We start from the raw sequence: 21,894 nt of genomic DNA on the forward strand, positions 1-21,894 counted from the left end.
GAGACATCATTGCTGATGCACACTGGATAATTGAGAAAGCCAAAGAATACCAAAAAAGAAGTCAATATGTGCTTTATTGACTACAGAAAAGCCTTTGATTGCATTGAGCATGTCAAGTTGTGGAATATTTTTAGGAAAATGGGCGTCTCAGAGCATCTCATTGTTCTAATGAGAAACCTATATACAGGACAGGAAGCCACAGTACAGATGAAACACAGTACAGGTGAAACATACTGGTTCCAGATCGGCAAAGGAGTAAGACAAGGCTGTATACTTTATTTTTATTTATTCAACTTATATGCTGAACATATACTGAGAGAATCTAGATTGGAAGAAGATGGGCGTGGTTTTAATGTTGGAGGAAGAAACATCAATAATCTGCACTACAGTGATGACATCACTCTGATAGCTGAGAATGCAGATGATTTGCAAGCTTTGGTAATGAAAGTCAAGGAGCACAGTGAAAAAATGAGACTATGACTAAATGTAAAGAAGACTAAACTAATGACAATGGGTGCAGCAACCAGCCTCAGAATTGATAATAAAGACATTGAAGTGTTGGATAGCTTCTGCCTTTTAGGATCAACCATCATCAATAAAGGATCCAGCAGTCAAGAAATACGCCACAGACTAGCACTTGGAAGGGTTGCAAAGAAGGCCTTGGAAAGGATATTTAGATGCCATGAGGTGTCTATACCTACAAAGATTAGAATCGTTCGGATAATGGTTTTCCCCGTGACACTCTATGGATGCGAAAGCTGGACTTTGAAGAAGCAAGATAGACAAAACATTGACGCTTTTGAACTTTGGTGCTGGAGAAGACTTTTGAGGATACCATGGATAGCCATGAAAACAAACAAATGGATCATAGAACAAATCAATCCAGAATTTTCACTTGAGGCACAAATGGCCAGGCTCAAACTATCATACTTCGGACACATTATGCGCAAACCCAGTTCCCTTGCGAAGTTCATAATGCTGGGAAAAGTTGAAGGAAAGAGAAGAAAATTACGACCAGCAGAAAGGTAGATGGACTCAATTATGACAGCAATGAATGCACCACTGAGAGACCTTAAAGGCCAAGTTGAAGGCAGATCATTCTGGAGATAATCTATCTATGTGGTCGCTAAGAGTTGACATCGACTTGATAGCATTTAATCTATCTATCTATCTATCTATCTATCTATCTATCTATCTATCTATCTATCTATGTTTTCATTAGCAATCAAGCACTCCAGCTTGCCCATATTTGCTTGAAGGCTTCTGGCATTGGTATATAGACACGTATACACCAGGTCCCTCATCTGCTGTTGGCGTGTGGTATCTTCCTTACCGTCATTTGAGTGTTCTGGGCAGCTGTCATGTGTTTCCCTCTGCTCAACTCCTGGCCCCTCTTGGTTTATCCGAAACATGTGCACCCTCACACCTTAGGAGATTGCTGGCTGAACCGGATACCACCCAGTTCCTGTTGGCAATCCCTCAGGCATCATTTTGAAAGCTGTTCTGCAAACTTTTTGATTTTAAGTGGCAGCAGTCTGGTTTCATTTTGGTTCAAGTGGAGCCCGTCCCTTTTGTACAGGGTCGTATTGTCCCAAAATGTATCCCACAAATCCAAACCCTCCTAGATGGGCCAGCCCTGTAACCAGCAACTAGTTTGGTCCCAGCTGCTACTTACCACATGATCATGGAAGGAGCCTCTGACCTCCCCCCCCAACCGCAGACAATCAAGTATTAGGAGTATGCGCAGCTCCCGAACAGGGGCATGGGGACCATTGAGCAATGACCATCCCCCGGCTGCCAGGGTCTGTGGGGGCCATCAGGGTCTGTGGAGGCCGTCAGCTAGGGCACCTCCCTTGCCCCCTCCCATGGCCATCAGGCAAGAGTAGTGCTCTCTGGCTGGGAGCGTGAGGAGCATCGCTCTCCTCCTTCACTGAAACGCTGGCTGGGCTTGGGGAGAAAGCATCTGATGTCAGAAGTAGGGGTCATGGCCAGTACTGGAGACAGGGCCAGTTGGCCCCTGTAGACCTTCCCCAGCCAGCAGTTCCTAAGGAGGCAGGGAAAGGAGCTCACAGTCAGCAATTCAATGAACCGCTGGCTGGGAAGCACTGCAGGAGCCGGCTGGCCCCGTCCCCAGTACTGGCCATGGCCCTCTATAACAGATTGAGGGGTAGTGGAAATTTCCTTTCCTGGCTCAGGTCAGCTTAATGATTAATCTCCAGTTCTGTAGCACAAGGGACGGCTCTAGTGCTGAGTCATCCCTGTCCTCTGCTTGAGAAGCAGAATGAGTGGCTTAAAATCCTTTAACTTTCCAAACGCCGAAAGAAAAAGAAAATATTCTGGTAGGGTAAATCTCTTTCTCCTTGCTGCCACCAAGAACCCTAGGATATTTAGTAGTGAACCCTAGGATAGTGTCAGAGGGCTAGAGAGGTCAAGACATTGGTCAGCCCTTCTCTACTACTCTGACACTATCCCTTTGGTATGTAGATTGCTACTCTTAGGGACTAACTTCCTTCCTTTCTGCCTGGCCACTTCCTCTTCCTTCTCTTTTCCTTCCCTTCTCCCTTGCAACATGCAAGCTCCTCTCTCTCCCTGCACCATGTGTGCAGAGATGCATCCATGTGCATCCAGATAGTCGGCTAGATTAGAGATCCTATCTCTCCACTTTACTATCTAGAATGGAGTTCACTAATAAATACTCCTTATATTGATTCGAAACTATGAACTGGCTCCAAGTTATTATGCTCTCAGCATACATGCATGCCTGGGCAGACTCCGCTGTGTTGTGCCTCTGTGCACTCTGCTATATTAGAAGGGTATGTCTTACCAGAGAGAATTCCCAACAACTAGGAGTCCAGGATATATGCTGACACAATGAACTAATGGTGTTAGAATGTGGAGGGAAGCATACCTACAACAAGCAAGGAAGCAGTAGGCTGGTTTGTTTGGTGATACAAAAGCACTAAAAGACTTCCTGTATTAAATTCTTAGTTGTACTGATTTTACTCCACTGTCTGGTCCGTGAGTATTATAACTCTTCATTCTTTGGCTTCTACAGCCCCCACAATAGGGACATAGGAAACTGCCATAAGTCCTAGTTCAGTATTGTCTACCAGGACTGCTCAACTTCGGCCCTCCTGCAGATGTTGGCCTACAACTCCCATAATCCTTGGCTATTGGCCATTGTGGCTGAGTATTATGAGGGTTGTAGTTCAAAAAGAGCTGGGGGGGGGTGGCTAAGTTGAGCAGGCCTGGTCGACACAGACAGGCAGCGGCTTCTCCAAGGCTGCAGGCAGGAATTTCTCTCAGCCCTATCTCCAAGATGCCAGGGCGGGAACTTGGAACCTCAGGTGCTCTTCCCAGAGTGGCTCCACCCCTTGAGGTTTAGTCTCCCATTCATATGCAACCAGGGTGGGCCCTGCTTAGTGCAACCAGGGTGGGCCCTGCTTAGTAAAGGTAGCAAGTCATGCTTGCTACCAAAGGACCAGTTCTCCTCCTATCTGAAGTACAGTGGCTGGTAACGCAATATGGGCCTTCTCTGTGATGGGAAAATCAGTGGAAATCCCCTAGAAAAACTAGTCTTGTTCCTTCCTTATTGGCTTCTGGATGACAGGCCAAGGCAGCCCTTCTGAGTGGCTCTGATTTACAACTTGTGTATGGAAAATGCATGACTGCATTCAGTGTTGCTATTTAGTAGTGAACGGATATTTTAAAAATGTGACTTCTTTTACATGATATTGACTCCGTAATGCCTCTTTGGCTGCCTTGACTTCAAGTCAAAATAAATATGGAAAGAAAAATATTAAAACATTAAAGATTGTGGGGGAAATATTAAAAGTAGGGCAGTTCGCGTGACCATAAATGAGGTAAGAAATGAGTCTTACCCAGTTCAGGTGGCTGGGTTGCTCCTGTTTTGAACTCATGTACTTGTAAAAAGCAAGGTCAGAGGGAGGGAGCCGGAAAGGACAGTCCCAGCTGGATAAGACGATTTCCATGTCCAATTTTCTAGAAGCTGGGGATGGAATCCAAGTAGGGTGTGCTTTTCCTACCCAGCTGGGGCTTAACAGACAATCAAGCCTCTGACCTTGCTTTTTACAAGCACGTAAGTGCAGAACAGAAGCACACCAGTTCCCGAAACTGGGTAAGACTCATCTCCTATCTAGATTTGGTGTCAGGTGGCGGAATGAAGTGCAGCTCGCCAACCCGACATTAGCAGATTCTCACGACACGAAAGGATTGGATCCTGGTTAGTGATCTCAGTTAAATGCTGGTTAACTTCTGTAATTTAACCAGGATAGCCTGGAAATTCTGGGAACTCGTGACCCACTCCATGAGAGTGCACAGGCCTCGCCAATCATGGTTAAATATTTAACTATGTTAGGTCTGGTTGTGAGAATGCAGCCTATATAGGGAAAGCCAATAACTCTAAAGAGACTATCATTCCAGAGAGGCCTTCTCTTAGTCCATGAGCCAGCTCAGCTGGGGTGTCAGACTTAGTACCACCCAGAGAGGACAAGTGCTCAACATGTTTTTTGACAAACTTTACACCCCAGAAGATGGAAAATAGATGATAGCATTGCAACACTTGCAGTGTGTCGTCATGCTATTTTTGTTCTGACCATCAGGCCTACAGAGACCAAATTTGTGGTGGTGTTTTGAAAGCTTTTGAAAGTTTTAAAAACACAAAAACGACTATTAAATGTTATTGATGCTGTTAGAGGAGTGGAAACGAAAATCGGCAGGAATGTTCTCCAAATAATACACCATGGAGAGTCTACAACAATTTGTTCATTGTCAACCCTAACCCTGACCCTACCTCTTTCCTCTGTAATTTTACCCTACTCATTTGGTGGTAGGGATAAAGAAGGAGTGATAATACAAAGAAAGCGCTAAGTGCAACAATGTTCACCCATTTTCCATCTCTAGTGGGGTAAGCGTTGCCCAAAATCACAAGGAGCATTCGTCCCGTCCCCCGCCCCCAGATGGTAGCGATGGCCAAAATTTGGGGGCCTGGCTAGCTGTGGTTGGAGCCTGGCTGTGGGAGTCTTGCTATTCACCTGATAGCATCTTCACTATCTTCCAGACACCAGGCCAGCCTGTTTGCCTGAACTTGTAATATAAACTGATGCTGGCTGACCACAATTATATCACTGGTATCTGCACAACTGGTTGAAAAGTCCTGTTTATCTGTTTGTGAGGACTGCTCTTGCTATTTAGTGCTATCATTTGCATAAGTTGCCTTGAAGGCTATTTTTAATTGAGAGGCAGGGTGGACTATTAAAAAATGAATACATGAATATTACTTTCCTGCCATCCTTTGCCACTTCGTTTAAGAAAAATGTAACCTTAAAAGCAGCTACATTAAGGGAGATGTGCCATTGATGTGGAAAATACAGGAAGTGCCAGTATCATATGTTTCCTGTTCCCCACATCTCCATTTAACCCAGTAGAGGATTTGCATATATTTCAGCTCATGCATCTTCCAGGAACATGTGGACTACAGGGACCAAATGAAGAGCAATTGCTTGGGGGCAGAGGACATTATTTGCATATAGACAGTCTCAGGCTCCATACTTCCCTGGCGTCTACAGATATCTCAGGTCTGTAAAAAGATGCTCTCCCTGAGACTTCATACCCTCCTCTCCTGCACATAATTGAATGGGGCTAAAATCTGTCATTTTACAGAAGGAGGGTGGGGGGGAAACAGACCAGGGACAATTAATCTAATAAACAATTAAATAGGAATGGGATTTAATCAAATAACATACTAAACGTACTAAAAGATATACCAAAAACTAGTATATGTACAGAAAGCATATGACTGAAATATACTATACAAAACCAGTCAGGTAAAAATCTACAAACAGCATATATGAATGAATGAATACAATGCACATAAACAGATAGTAAATAGTAAAGTCATATGCTTTCTGTACATATACTGGTTTTTGGTATATCTTATTTAATTGTTTATTAGATTAATTGTCCATGGTCTGTTTTTTGTTTTTCTCCTTGGGATATTGTGGCTCCCTCCTCTTCCCCCCCCCCTTGATTTTAAAGAAGGAATCACACACTTTTTTGAATTTTAAATCAAAATTTTGAATTGAATTTTATTAATTTTATTAATTTTGCATTGTTTTATCAGTTTTATTGCTTTCGGATCTTTGCGAGCTGTCCCAAGCAGTACTCTTCTCATACTGGCGGAACGGGATAGAAATACTTCAAATAAACAAACAAACAAACAAATAAAGTGGCTGACATACTGTGCAATGTTACACACACATTGTAATGGAATGTACACTAACTGAGCAAAGAGGCACCTTTTTAGTGGCGATTCTCTTTATAGAGCAGGGGGAGAGCAACTGGCCCTATCCATCCCCAGCACAGCATCCCTCCAGTGGCTGTCGCTGGTGTCGATGTTTCTTTTTTAGATTGTGAGCCCTTTGGGGACGGTCAGGGGGCCATTTTAGCAATTTTGTTTACTAACTTTATTTATTTCTATGTAAACTGCTTTGGGAAACTTTTGTTGAAAAGCAGCATATAATTATTTGTCGTATTCGTTGCACAAGGGCACTCTTTGGCTAAATCCAAAAACTGTGTGGTCGCAGTTGCATGATGGATGGCCATTGGAAATAATGACCGTCCATCACGCAACTGTATTTGTGCAATTCTTGTGTTTCGCACAAGAACAACTGCACACACATTCCATTTTACATGCAGAATGCTGTGCAGCAGTCAACCAGAACCTGGTAGCCCAGCAACATGGCTTTCTGGACAACAGGGGAGACACAAATGTCTGCATTGTCTCCAGACAAGTTTGTTGATGGAGAGAAAAGCCAGCCAGGGAGGGAGGGAGGGAGTGACCTGCGGCTGGCAGAGTAGTTCATCAGTGATGGAGAGGCCAGCTACCGCTGCTACAGGCACACTTCACACTGCCTCACACATGGTGCAAACAGCCAGCAGCGACAGTGTGCATACTGTAAGTCCTGGCAGCTAATGCCAGTGGCGAAGGGGAAGAAGGCAATGCCTCAGCTGGTGAGACATGGGTGGGGCCAGCAAGGGGGGAAAGAAGCATAGCTAGTGCACAGATATGCACTATATTGCATTTATATCATTTAGAGTACAGTGGGGAACTGAGGAACACCGAGGCACAGTCATATGTGACTAGCCCAATTTCAGTCAGTGAATCCATGGCTGAGAATTATTAAGTGGTCATAAAGTTAAATAACAATAACAAGGGTACCTCTGAGCATATAGTGACTGCTTTCTCTTTACCACTAGAGGGAGGAGAGCTGGTCTTGTGGTAGCAAGCATGACTTGTCCCCTTAGCTAAGCAGGGTCCGCCCTGGTTGTACATGAATGGGAGACTAGAAGTGTGAGCACTGTCAGATATTCCCCTAAGGGATGGGGCCGCTCTGGGAAGAGCAGAAGGTTCCAAGTTCCCTCTCTGCCTGGCATCTCCAAGATAGGGCTGAGAGATATTCCTGCCTGCAACTTTGGAGAAGCCGCTGTCAGTCTGTGTAGACAATACTGAGCTAGATAGACCAATGGTCTGACTCATATGGCAGCTTCCCATGTTCCTATGAGACACTTAATATATTGGAGAGCTACAGCCAATCAAAGCAGTCAGTGTTAGGTGGGCCACTCTTAGTAAGGCGGCTCCTTCCTTCCTACAATTAAAACACATAACACAAAAATGAATAAATTACAAAAATCTCAGTCGCACCATAAAATTTATTTAAAATATCCCCAAAGGCAGTAATCCAACAAACATGAAAAGCTTGATTAAATATGTACCTTTCGAAACAAAGAAAAATAGGGCCGGATGGATCCCCCCAGAAGTGTTCCCCTCAATTCTGCAGCCCCATCTGAAGACTGCAGATGTGGGAGACATTTCAGTGATTCGAGGGGGGTTGCAGGGGCAACTTATGGGGCGGTGTTCACGGCATCACGGAATGAGTCTCTCTGTGGCTGTCGGCTGCCTTCCCTCACCCCCACCCCCAAAATGTTCCTTTGAATAGTGCTGCCCAATGACATAACGTCATTCTGAAGATCATCCTGTGGGACAACAGGTAACCCATCACAAACTAGAAGAGATTTGGCACAGAGCCTGAGTGGTTTCTTTTGTGTGTACAATACACCTTCGCGCAATCTCAAAGGATGTGTTCTCCTCCATGCAGCAGAATTAATCACCTGGATGATCAAGAGCAGCCTCTGTTTTCCAGCAACACCCTGCGATTCCCTGTGGGCGGCTGTGGAATGCACAAACAGCAGAGCGGCCTGGCTTGGCCCAGATCCACACAAGTAGGGAATGACTCAATATCTTGACAGCCAGCGTCACAAGTGGGCCATTCTTATCCTCTCCGCTTGTGGTGGCAGCTTCCAAACTGGGATACACTCTCCGACTTAGGATCCACTGTGCTCTGGCAAGAGGGAGTGGACTCCCAGGCAGGACGAATGAAAGAATTGGGGGGAACCCACATTGCCAGGATACCCGGTGCTAAAAGGTATGGAAGCAGAATCTTGGAGGAACACCTGTTGGTTTGCATTGTGGGGCCAATGTGGGTCATGTCTATGTGAGAACGTTAAGATGTTTAAGCGAAAGAATGTGATGTGAATAGAACAGCAGTGTGGCAGAATAGAGTTGCATCATGAAAGGAAAAATCCCAAGTGTGACTGAAAGGCATGGGGTGGTGGGGAGGTAAAAGAACATAAGAGCATAAGAACAGCCCTGCTGGATCAGGCCCAAGGCCCATCCAGTCCAGCATCCTGCTTCACACAATGGCCCACCAGATGCTGCAGGAAGCCTACAGGCAGGAGTTGAGGGCATGCCCTCTCTCCTGCTGTTACTCCCCTGCAACTGGTATTCAGAGGCATCCTGGTATTCAGAGGTATTATTGATGGGCACCGGAAGAGGGTTGAAGACAGCAGACCACAGCAGGGAAGAGTTTTATTTAAAATGGCCAAAGTGACAGGCAGGCCTCCATCGGTGTTTGGGACCTGCTGGGGCTGCTGTGCAACTTGAAAGGCAGCCCCAATAGTGTAGTGCACTGGGTCCCTAACAACAACGTAGAACTGCCTGTCACGTTGGCCAATATTTTTTCATTTTCCTTTCCTTAGAGACCACAAGGTTTCCAAAGAGGCTTAAAAATATATCTCTCCCTCTCCCTCTCCCTCTCTCTCTCTCTCTAGTGTGTGTGTATGTATGTGTGATGTGTGTGTGTGTGTATTTGTGTGTGTGATAGATATAGATATAGATATAGATATAGATATAGATATAGAAGGTTTTGATTTTTAAGCTTCTTTGGAAACCTTGTGGTCTCTAAGGGAAATGAAAAAATATTGGAAAATATTTGAATATATATGTGTGTATGTGTGTGTGTGTATACGCATATATTTATACAATGTATTGTGTGTGAACACACACACACACACAATCACTATAGACCGTCAAACAAGAATCACAATTGGTACAGTAAAATAAATCCATCATATGCTGCTAAATGTCTGTGGGGAACCCCAAAAAATTTAACATGATGCCTAATGACCAAACCTCTGGTGCAGCTTAAGTAGCAGGAAACATACCTCACAGAGAGTATCCCCTGCTGTGTGCAACTCCCTTTGGTGTTGCCCTTTGGTGGTGGCCTGCTGCCCACAATAAGCTCAATGAAAAATAGCCCTCTTCATTAGTTCCCAAGAGCAGAGGCATATCTAGGGAAAATAGCGCCTAAGGCAAACACTGAAATTGCGCCCCCTGTCCAAACATCTGACACCCATCTTTCAGATAACTTTACCATAATATCAGCTGAAAAATACAAGTCAGGCTTGTTAATCTTTTAAAATTTCAAAAACTATTTAGCAGTGGACTTAGCCAGACCAAAAAATGCTGGAAAACGACAAATTTCAGTATGCTGGGGCTCATGAAATACCCAAATACTATGTGGAGGTGTACTTGGAAAACTAAACAGAAGTGCCTGTCTAATTCTCTACTATGCATTGTAGCATCACCATTACATAAGTTTTAAAAATAAATGGAAAATGTGAGTTTCCCCAGATACTCTGAAAAAATAATTAAAGGATATGCAGAGTGAACTGTGTCACTGCTTGGAATATATTCTAGTCTTTCAGAAAGTCAGTTAAAATGAGAGAAAGAGAGCAAGAAACTCCCAGTGGACCTTAATACTAAGGATTTCACACTGATTCAAAGACAAGCTCACCATTAATAGCCATATTAGCAAGATATCACATTTAACTCACTTATCACAAGAAGCAAAGTAAGAGCAAATGAATACAATCCTAGCTCATAAGCTTCAGCTCAGTATTCACAAGCCTTGATTCTCTGTACATAGTGCCAATCTGAATATGTCTACAGTGTCTTATATTATATATATATATATATATATATATATATATATATATATATATATATATTTTTTTTACCTGTAGCCCCTTTGGGGGGCTTCCTAAAGGCTGTGGGGGGTTGTTTTTTGCAAAGATTCCCCCTCCCCCCACTGGTCTCTAGGGCCTCGCAGGGACCATTTGAGCATGTGCGGTGGCCATTTTTAAAAATAATCTTTTTTTAAAAAAATGGCCACTGAAAACAAAATGGCCAGCGTGCATGACCTAGGGCCTCACAGAGGCCATTTGAGCATGCATGGTGGCCATTTTGTTTTCGGCAGCCATTTTAAATTTTTTTTTAATTTTACAAAATGGTGCCCCCTTCAAGTGGTGCCCGGGGCACGTGCCCTGCCTGCCCGCCACCCTAGATACGCCCCTGCCCAAGAGGGCTGCGCTTCTCCTTACTCTACCCCTGAATCATTAATGTTGTTTGTTTGTTTATATATTTATTCATCAAACTTATATACCGCCCAAACCTTCATCTCTGGGCAGTTAACATAAAACAATTAAAACCCATATAAAAGTTAAAACAAATCAACAGTTTAAAATCAACCATAAAATTAAAACAGACAATTTTAAAAAGCTGAGAAAGCTTGGGTGAAAAGATGGGTTTTCAGATGTTTTTTGAAAATTGCCAGAGATGGGGAGGATCATATCACAGCAGGGAGCGCATTCCACAATCTCGGGGCAGTGACCGAGAAGGCCCGTCTCTGTGTAGCCACCAAACGAGTTGGTGGTAACTGGAGAGGGGCCTCCCCAGATGACCTCAATGGGCGGAGGGGCTCATAGTGAAGAAGATGCTCTCTTAAATACCCAGGGCCTAAGCCATTCAGGGCTTTATAAGTTATAACTAGCACTTTGTATTTTGTCCGGAGGCCTATTGGCAGCCAGTTTAGCTCCATCAGTAAAGAAGTAATGTTGTCTCTCCGAGATGACCCAGAGACCAACCTGGCTGCCGCATTCTGAACCAACTGAAGTTTCTGGACTACATACAAAGGCAGCCCCATGTAGAGCACATTACAGAAGTCAAGTCTGGAGGTTACCAGCAGATGTACCATTGTTTTAAGGTCATTGATCTCGAGAAACAGGGGCAGCTGGCATATCAGCCGGAGCTGATAGAAAGCACCACTGGCCACCTCCTCAACCTGAGAAACCAGTGAGAGGTGTGAATCCAGGTGTGAATCCCAGACTGCGAACCTGTTCCTTTTGGGGAAGTGTGACCCTATCTAGAACAGGCAGATCAAAATTGTCTCTAGAGTTCTGACCCCGCACAATAAGTACCTCCATCTTATCTGGATTCAGCTTCAGTTTATTCTCCCTCATCCAGCCCATTACTGCTTCCAGGCAGGCATTTAGGGAGGATATGCCAGCTCCTGAAGAAGTTGACATGGAGAAGTAGATCTGGGTGTCATCAGCATACTGGTAACACCCTTTTCCAAATCCCCTGATGATCTCTCCCAGCAGTTTCATGTAGATGTTAAAAAGCACTGGAGAAAGTATGGAGCCTTGGTGGACACCATACTTAAACTCAGATCTCGAAGAGCAACAATCTCCAATCGACACCATCTGGAATCTGTCCGAGAGGTGGGAGCAAAACCACTGTAAAACAGTGCCTCCCACCCCCAACACCCTCAGATGTTCCAGAAGGATACTATGGTCGATAGTATCAAAAGCCGTTGAGAGATCCAAAATAACGCCAAGTTCCTGGGAGCCCAGGGGGCCCCATGGAGCACTGGACCACTGCCTGCTACCCAAGTTTACCAGTGGTGGGGGGCAATGGATGGCTCCTTCCAATCTCCCACTGGCAAATGGGGCCAATCTTTAGTGCCCCATCCTCTGCATAGGAGACTACCTTAAGTGGTGCAGCAGGGAAATGTTTGACTAACAAGCAGAAGGTTGCCGGACTATGGGAAACTCCTACACCGGGCAGCAGCAATATAGGAAGATGCTGAAAGGCATCATCTCATACTGTGTGGGAGGAGGCAATGGTAAACCCCTCCTACCAAAGAAATCCACAGGGCTCTCTATGGGCGCCAGGAGTCGAAATCGACTTGACAGCACACTTCACACTTTACCTTTACCTCTGCATAGGATTGGAGGAAAAGGAGCTGTTCTTCTCCCACCCTTCCCACCAGCCTATGGACGCAGGGCCCTTTGGAAGACAGCCCACTAGCCCGTGGGGAGGGTGGGAGTAAGAGAAGATTTGCATTGCAGTTTCTTCTCCCACTCATCCCACTGGCCAATGAGAGTGTCCTCTTGCAGCCCCTCATTATGCTGGGGGCTCTGGCAGACACTGCCATTTGTAGTCTCTTGGATAATTAGTACCACCAGTGCTATCAGTCCTGGAGGGTTCAGGAGTAGGTCCTCTGATTGGTGTGCCAGTGCCCAACCTGGCCAAGCTACTGTGTGGAACTCCCAAGTCTCCAGTGGCTGAATCTAGGCTTTCTTTCAGCAGACTGGCTTAAACTGGTTGGGGAATACTGTTTTGGACATGATTTTTTTATCTGGTTTACCACTTGAATCTAAGGCTGCATCCTCCCCCTGCTCTCCCATCCACATTCGGATGTTGGGGAGAGGGGCCTCTCTGCAGACAGCGAGACTGCAGAGCAGGTGGGGGAGCTGGCTGTGCAGATTTTCCTGAAAGACAGCTTCCTCCCTCAACTCCAGGTGTGGAGAAGGCTAACAGCAGTGCCAGTGTTCAGATATAACGCTGGCACCACCAAACTGGTGGTTGGAAAAACAAAACCATGAGATAACCAAAGATGACAAATGGAGTCTGGGGAGGGAAATCGCAGGTCTATTTTTTCTTTAGCTGTAGTTCACAGCATTCAGATATTCAGTTAGTGAAACTGGAGGTGAAGGAACCTCTGGTTTTGTGTTACATGTGGCCTAAATATCTTTCCTCCGTAGTAAGCTCCACTGAGCTCAACAGGACATTTGCTTCAAGCATGGCCTTCAGTCTTTTCATAGCCTGAGTGGGCTATGTTTTCATAGTGGGCTGAGTGGGCTAGTCTTTCATAATCTGAAACGACTAAAGTTCCACACTTGTATATCCAGCTGTCCTCCTCTCCCTCTTTCATTGGCCTGCCTTCCTCTTCCTTTCTAGCAGGGCAGGAATGTGCTTCTGAGAAGGAGTTAGGCCTGCAAATTGTGTACAGCCTTCCCAGAACAGTTCTAAGGTAGCACTATCTGGAACAAGATTTATTTATTCAGTGCATTTATATACTACCCCATACACACACAAAAAGTCCCTGGGAGGTTCACAATATAAAACTATTAAAACCTTAACATAATTAAAACCATTTAAAATGCAATAAAAACTCTAAAACTGAAGTTTTAAAACTATAAACTAAAAGGCTGACTAAACAGGTATGTTTTTAGGTCCTTCTCAAAAACGTTCTGAGAAGGGGAACTCTAATTTCGTTAGGAAGTGCATTCCAGAGTCCCTGGGTAACTCTAGAAATGATCACACCACCCTTGGGCAACTGCAGATAGAAATATGTAGAATATGTTCATTAGGCCTACGCAAAGTTTTGGCCACAGCCAAAGATTCTGCACTACCTCTCAGGTACCACACAGAAGCAACTGCGTCCAACCCTCGCCTTCATGTGGTACTTCGAACAGACCTAATGAACACCATGTTCATTCTCTCTGCAATTGCTGAAGGGTGGTGTGAATTTGCAATATTCATATCTAGTGGAGGAAGAGACCGAAGCCAATAAGGATACGGCCCAGGCCAAATATCTGATTTAAAAATTGCTGCCAGATGAATGGAAGAAGAGCCTGATGGGTCATACTAAATACCCACAAACAGGACATGGCCAGTAGTCCTCTCAATGATTGCCCCCACCCCATCAATTGGTAGTTAGTGGCCTACTGCCTCTGAACCTGGTTCCATTTAATTATCATGACTAATAGCCATTGATAGTTGTATCCTACATGGATACAAGGCCAGGGCCATTGCTCAGTGGAAAAGAATCTGCTTTGCATGTAGAAGGTCCCAGGCTCAGTCCCTGGAAGCATCTCCATGTAGGGCTGGGAGAGACGCCTGCCTGAAACCTTGGAGAGCCACTGCCAGTCAGTGTAGTCAAGACTGAGCTAGATGGACCAAGAGTCTGTCTCGGTATGGCAGCTTGCAATGTTCCTATGATCTGCCTAATCCTCTTTTAAAGCCATCTTAGCCAGGGGCCTCTACCACATCCATTCCATAAATTAACTAGGCCTTGTGTGAAGAAGAACTTTCATCTGTGCTGAACCTTCTGCCAATCAATTTCATTGCGTAACCCTGAGCTCTGGTAGCAGCCTGAGACCTGGTCATGCCTGAGGCAGGATGCCAAATTCTACCTCACCATCATGTGCCTCCGTCTGGGCGCCAAATGCCACCTCAGCTCCCTGCACACTTCCTTAAAAAGGGGGGGGGGCTGCAATAGCAGCTGCCACTTCCCTAAGTGCTCATGCCCACACCCACCTCCTCTTCCTTCTCCTCCTCTTCTCCTCTTCTCTGTAGCAGTGACATTTGCCACTGCCAATGCCTGCCTCCTACCTCAATCCTGTGTCACTGACAGTAAGAAAAGCAGATAGCAGAAGAGGAAATGATGTTCAGGAAGTAGGGGACAGGAGGTGTTCTATAGGGCATCTCCTGTTTTCTGTGGAAAGGACAGTAGAGTACTAGACACTCTGTAGTGAGCCTCCTGTACTCTACTGCCCTTTCATCATTTCCTCTTCCTCTTTCCCCATTACTACCCTAGCAAGGGAAGATTTGTGCTGGGCTAGAAGGAGGCAGTGGCAGTTGAGGACCACCTTGGGGTGGCTTTCCAGGTGAAAGCTCCTGTCGTAAATCTGTCAGGCTAGCCAGATGAAGCGCAACAAAGGCAGAAGCAGAACAGCAAAATCCAACAGGAATAAATTCTCCAAACCAGGTCCAGTCCGAGTCAATCCAATAAATCTAACAGAGTCCAAAGCGAAATCCACAGGCAAGGTCAACACAGTCCAGAGTCCAAACACGGTCAAGGCAATACATGAACACAGCCGATTAGCTCGCAGGAAACTGTTGTTGCTATCAGCAGGGTAGCTATGTTACAGGCGTCTTAAATAGGCTGAGCCCCCGGTGCTGTTAATGAGTCGCTGAGTCAGCAGCTTTGCCTGTTGTTCTACGCATGTGGCTTCTTAACTCTTGCTATCTCTTGGATCAGCGCCTCTCCACAGCTGAGACCGGTTGTGCCTCCTCCACAAGAGCTGCCTCACTTGGCTCTAACACATCTTCAACTCCCTGTGCGTCAGACCCACTCCCCTTTGCAACCTCTGATCCTTGCCCACCCTCCTCTGCTGTCAGTTCTGTCTCTACCTCCAACTCCTCCTCAGAGTCTTCCAGCATGCCCATGACAGCTGCTCCGATGATAAAGGGGAGTGGAGGGAGGGGTGGTGGAGCATCTTGCTGCTACTGTGGCACCCTGAAAACCCGCAGTTTGAGGCAACCGCCTCAGCTTGCCTCATGGGAGGAGGACTCCTGCTCCATATTATGGGGGAGGAAGAAAACATATTCGCTTTGGCTGCATTCTCATGGCCAGAACAATCACTGTTAACGAGTTAATCATGATTGGCCAGCCCTGCATGCTCCCGCAGAGCCTGTCATGAGAACCCCAGATTTTCAGGCAATCCTGGTTAAGTCACTGTTGTTAATCTACATTTAACTGGGATCGCTAACCAGGATTGGTCAGCGATTCTGGTTAAATACTAGCTAACTGCAGTGATTTAACCAGGATTGCCCAGAAATTCTAGGTTCTCATTACACACCCTGCAGGAGCGTGTGGGTCTGGCTGATTGCAGTTAACTCTTTAACCATGATTGTTCTGGTCATGAGAACGCAGCCTTTCTCTACACCAGGCATAATTCCATAATTCCATAATTCCTGCCCCTCCTCAGCTGTCTTTTTTCTAAACAAAAAAGCTTCAAACACTTTAGTCTGTCCTTGTAGCAAAGGTGCACAAATTCGTTGAACATGTTGGATGCTTTTTTCCTGCACTTTTTATAGCTCAATTAATCAGTGAATTATGGTCAGATAGATCCAATACAGAGCAATACTACAATTTTTCTAGCTCTACAATATCCTTTTTGAGATGGAATGGCCAGAACTATAAAAAGAAGCTGACATCCTGACCAATAAAGCACTTGGGTAATGCGCAAAATTGCTCAGGCACAAGGAGATTACATAAGTGTGCTAGAAAAAACAAACCCTGGATTTGTGTAATTGCACAGTTTATTTCATTCATTTATTTCATTTATATGCTGCCCATCCCAAAACATCTCAGGGTGATTCACAGTTTATTTTACAAACTGGTTTTCATTGCTGTCAATAGTATGGCTATTGTTTATTGATTGACTGATTGATTTTATTTAGCATATTTTTATACTGCCCAAAACGCAAGTTCTATGGGCTGTTTACAAGACAAAACAACCAATAAAAAGATTAACATATTTCAATAATTAAAATTTAAAAAGTTAAAACAATTAAAACACAATTAAAACACAATTAAAACGGTATCTAATTAAAAGCCTGGGTGAACAAATGCATCTTGACTGCCCTTTTAAAAGTTGTAAGAGATGGGGACGCTCTTATTTCAGCAGGAAGTGTGTTCTAAAGCCTCGGGGCAGCAATGGAGAAGGCCCATCCCCAAGTAGCCACCAGACGAGCTGATGGCAACTGCAGATTGTTGTGTTCTATTTGAGCAGAAGAAACACACAGATACTGTTAATGATGCAATGTATAGGTTTAAAAAATGAAACCATTTCAAATGTAACATTATTATTATTATTATTATTATTATTATTATTATTATTATTTTAATTTTAAAATATTTATACCCCGCCCCTCCAGTGCACTACTGCTTGGGAAGGCTCACAACCTACCAGATATAACAAAATAATAATGGAGCATTAAAAAGCCTCCTTTAAAAGGTGTGTTTTAAGATGTTTTGACCCTGAAATCTTTCTGGTTAATCATTGTCAGTTAAGACCCACCCATGTTTATGTGATATGGATTTTTCTCCCCAGTATGTATTCCTTTATACTTATGCACATCACTGAAAATCATTTGCCTTTTTGTGCCCATTCACACCATTTGGAGAGATCCTTTTGGATCTCTGTTGAGATTTCGTCCTCATAATGTGTTCATACATGATCTGGAGTTAGGAGTATGCAGTAAGACAGGCAGGTTTACAGATGATACCAAACTATTGCTGGTGGTGAAAATCAAAAATCATGGTGAAGAGTTCCAGAATGATCTCTCCAAATGGGTGAAACGGGCAACAAAAACGCAAATATGGTTCAGTGTAAATAAGTATAAAATGATGTACTTTGGAGCAAACACACATACACTCTCAGCAACTTCACAAATACTGATGTGAATAAAATCTATTAGCTGTTTCCCCTTCCTGCTGTCCTGACAGTTCTTTGACCTTGGGGAGCAGTGCCATCCTCCCATAGACCCTCACCTTGCTCCTCTGTAATACCAGGTCTGTCCAGAACAAATCAGAAACCATCTTTGATTTGATTCTGGATGAAGGGGCAGACCTGATATGTATTACAGAGACTTGGTTGGGGGAGGCTGGTGGCCCAGTCTGGTCCCAGCTTCTCTCTCCAAGGTACTCTGTTGAAGAGCACGTGCGGGGACATGGATGGGGACGTGGAGTGGCTGTGGTCTATAAGAACAACCTCTCCCTGACCAGGATCCCTGTGGAAGTGTCTGACCATGTTGAATATGTGTGTACCTAAGTTTGGGGACCAGGGATAGACTAGGACTTCTGTTGGTGTACCGATCACCCTGCTGCCCGATGGAGTCCCTAAATGAGCTGATGGACTTGGTCTCGGGTTTGGCATTGGAGTCACCCAAGCTTGTGGTGCTGAGGGACTTCAATGTCCGCTTTGGGACCAATTTGTCCAGGGTGGCTCAGGAGCTCATAGCAGCCATGACAACTATAGGCCTATCCCAAAGGGTCTTGGGACCAACACACATTGCAGGTCGCACGCTTGATCTGGTCTTTCACTCTGATCAGGGTGGTGTTCCATGGGCGGAGACTCCTGTGATTTTCCCATTGTCATGGACGGACCACCATCTGGTTAAGGTTGGACTCACAGTCATACCCCACCTTCGCAGGGGCAAGGGGCCCATTAGAATGGTCCGCCCAAGAAAGCTATTGGATCCAATAGGGTTCCAAGAAGCCTTGGAGGGATTTAGTGTTGGCTGTGCTGGTGATCTTGTTGATGCCCTGGTAGAGAATTGGAACAGCAAACTCACCAGGGCAGTAGACACGATAGCTCCTAAGTGTCCTCTACAACCTGCTTCAAAATTGGCCCCTTGGTATACAGAACAACTATGGGGGCCACAGGCGTATCTAGGGTAGGGCAGGCAGGGCACGTGCCCCGGGCGCCACGTGAAGGGCGGCGCCATCTTTTAAAATTTAAATTTTTTTTTAAATGGCCACTGAAAACAAAATGGCCAACATACATGCTCAAATGGCCTCTGAGAGACCCGGCCTCACAGAGGCCATTTGAGCATGCACGGTGGCCATTTTGTTTTCAGAGGCCATTTTAAAAAAAATTAAAAATGGCCACCGCACATGCTCAAATGGTCCCTGCAAGGCCCTAGAGGCCAGCGGGGGGAGGGGGAACCTTTGCAGACCCCCCAAGCTTTAGGAAGCCCCCCCAAAGGGGCTACAGGTAAATTTTATTTTTAATTTAATATAATATAAGTCACTGTACACATATTCAGATTGGCACTATGTACAGAGAATCAGGGCTTGTGAATACTGAGCTGAAGCTTATGAGCTAGGATTGTATTCATTTGCTCTTACTTTGCTTCTTGTGATAAGTGAGTTAAATGTGATGCCTTAATAATATTAATGGTGAGTTTGTCTTTGAATCAGTTTGAAATCCTTAATATTAAGGCCCACTGGGAGTTTCTTGCTCTCTTTCTCTCATTTTAACTGTCTTTCTGAAATACTAGAATATATTCCAAGCAGTGACACAGTTTACTCTGCATATCCTTTAATTATTTTCAGAGTATCTGGGAAAAGTCAAGTTCTCCATTTATTTTTAAAACATATGTAATAGTGATGCTAGTAGATACATAGTAGAGAATCAGACAGGCACTTCTGTTTAGTTTTCCAAGTACACCTCCACATAGTATTTGGGTATTTCATGAGCCCCAGCATACTGAAATTTGTCATTTTCCAGTATTTTTTGGTCTGGCTACATCCACTGCTAAATAGTTTTTGAAATATTAAAAGATTAACGAGCTTGACTTGTATTTTTGAGCTGATATTATGGTAAAGTTATCTGAAAGATGAGTGTCAGATGTTTGGACAGGGGGTGCAATTTCAGTGCTTGCCCTAGGTGCTATTTTCCCTCGATACGCCTCTGATGGGGGCTGAAGTGATAAGATAGATGATTGGAGGGCAAGTGGCGGAAGACTCTACTCAAATCCGACAGATTACAACATAGAACACATTGGAAGATCTATGCTCTAGCAATATGGGCAGCAAAGAAGCGATTCCTTTCCGCCTGTATTGTGTCTACAAGTTCATGTCCAGCTGAGTTGTTCAGGGTTGTGAGAGGGCTAGTAAGTGCCCTCCTCCCTTAAATCAGAATTTGGAACCATCTATTACCCACTGTGATGTATTTAATGGTTATTTTGTGGATAAAATCTCTCGTATTTGGGCCGACTTGGACTTAGACCCCATAATTACTCCAGAAACCCTCATCACGTCCCCATAGGCAGGCCCCCCAAAAATTATTCACTTATAACACATTCTTTTTCTGCCTTTATTTCCATGTCTTCCCAACGGCTAACCACTGTTTTCACACAGACCTCTGACGCCACCTTCCCCAAGCAATAATGGGTATCTCACTCAAAAACAGAGAGATTCCCAGTTTTCAGGAAGCCATCTATTAACCATTAGCTCCACTGATGAAATATCAGCCACCCACCCTGGACTATTGACTAGCAGTTTACCTAACAAAGCAGTGGTATGTCATCTGCTGCAACATCACCTCTCTCCCAAATAGCAACTTAAGGAGGGGGAAAACTCGAAGTATACAGCATACAGAGAATAAACACAGAAAAATGATTTAAAAATTAATATACCGTGGAGTTTAGTTCCTAGGAGAGGTCTCTGTCTTGTCCACATGTTGATTTCTGTTGGGCGCATTGCTGTACTTTACTCCATCCTGTTCAATCACATCATCTCAGAGTTTTTCCAGCACTGATGTTACACCCTCCCCATTTCCCCAAGCAACGGGACGTTAACAAGCGAGACTTGTTTGCTCTGGATGAGACAGCACTGGAGACTTAGGCTGCAATTCTGGGCACGCTCACCCAACAGTAAATCCTATGCCAGTGAATTCACAATGGGACTTATTTCCAGATAAACAAGTTTAGGATTTCACTGTAATCTTAGTAAAATTTGCTTTATCAAGCACCTAATGGCACAACGGGGAAATGCTTGACTAACAAGCAGAAGGTTGTCGGTTCGAATCCCGCTGTTACTATATCGGGCAGCAGTGATATAGGAAGGTGCTGAAAGGCATCATCTCATACTGCGTGGGAAGAGGCAATGGTAAACCCCTCCTGTATTCTACCAAAGAAAACCACAGGGCCCTGTGGGTGCCAGGAATCAAAATCGACTTGATGGCACACTTTACTTTACTACGGCACAGGGGCGTAGCAAGGCTGGAGTGGGCCCAGAGACAAAATTTTAAAACGGGCCCCTCGCTGATACACACACACACACTTCACATGTGACTTGCCTCTGGGGGGCCCCTCGAGGCATGGGGGCCCCCAGGCAGCTGCCTCCCCTTGCCTAATAGTAGTTATGCCCCTGCTACGGCATATCTGGTGAATCCATTCCTTGATCCAGGCCAGGTTCTATCTAGATCTGCAAATAGACAAGCAGAGCATAAACAGAGGCAAAGAGATGCTCCCACAGGTCAGCGGATCCAAGCTGTTTCTCTTTCATCCAACCCACAGCTCTCTTCCTCCCTATTTCAGGGTCAGATATTACTGCTTTGTTTGGATCTTATTTTGCTTTGTTTGTAAGCAGCAGTGATGGGAGGTCCTTATCTGGGTTGGAACCACGGTAAGGGAAAAGGTTTAAATCCCCCTCCCCTCACACCCAATCAAGATTGATAGGGATTGGGGCCTTGGAGCTGCTATATAGGCTCCAGCTGTGTCTGTTTTCTGGAATCTGTCCCTGGCAAATCACTTTCCCCATTTTGTCCCTATTTTTGCCTCTTGGAGATGCCTTGTTTAGGGGTTGGTTGGTTGTTGTGTTGTTGTTTTTAATGAGTTGTTAGACTGCTTCAGGGTTCAGCTCCCTCAGAGGCTCTAAAAATTACATCTCCAAGTGGGGCTGGAGATTGTGTTGCAGAGAAATTACTTATCGTCTATAAGTAATTGAACAAGAAGCCAACTTAATCTGAGAAACAAGATTATGCCAGTGATCT

At 44.8% G+C, this 21,894-nt stretch overlaps 1 protein-coding gene and 1 long non-coding RNA gene across 2 annotated transcripts in view; one reads left to right on the top strand and one right to left on the bottom strand.

Moving 5' to 3' along the window:
• The window catches only part of LOC128328934 (uncharacterized), a 75,991-nt gene that overhangs the window by 43,505 nt on the left and 10,592 nt on the right, over positions 1-21,894 (top strand). The window contains exon 2 of the mRNA XM_053259194.1: positions 8,178-8,504. The gene's annotated coding sequence lies outside the window, so the exon portion shown is untranslated. The remainder of the gene's footprint in view (positions 1-8,177; positions 8,505-21,894) is intronic.
• On the bottom strand, positions 16,634-20,700 carry LOC128328935 (uncharacterized). Its single transcript, XR_008309457.1, has 2 exons — positions 20,537-20,700; positions 16,634-17,112 (listed from the first exon to the last, which is right to left on the bottom strand). It is a non-coding gene; the product is annotated as an uncharacterized LOC128328935 (long non-coding RNA).

This window comes from Hemicordylus capensis, chromosome 6 (genome assembly GCF_027244095.1).
Source record: "Hemicordylus capensis ecotype Gifberg chromosome 6, rHemCap1.1.pri, whole genome shotgun sequence".
NCBI lineage: Eukaryota > Metazoa > Chordata > Lepidosauria > Squamata > Cordylidae > Hemicordylus > Hemicordylus capensis.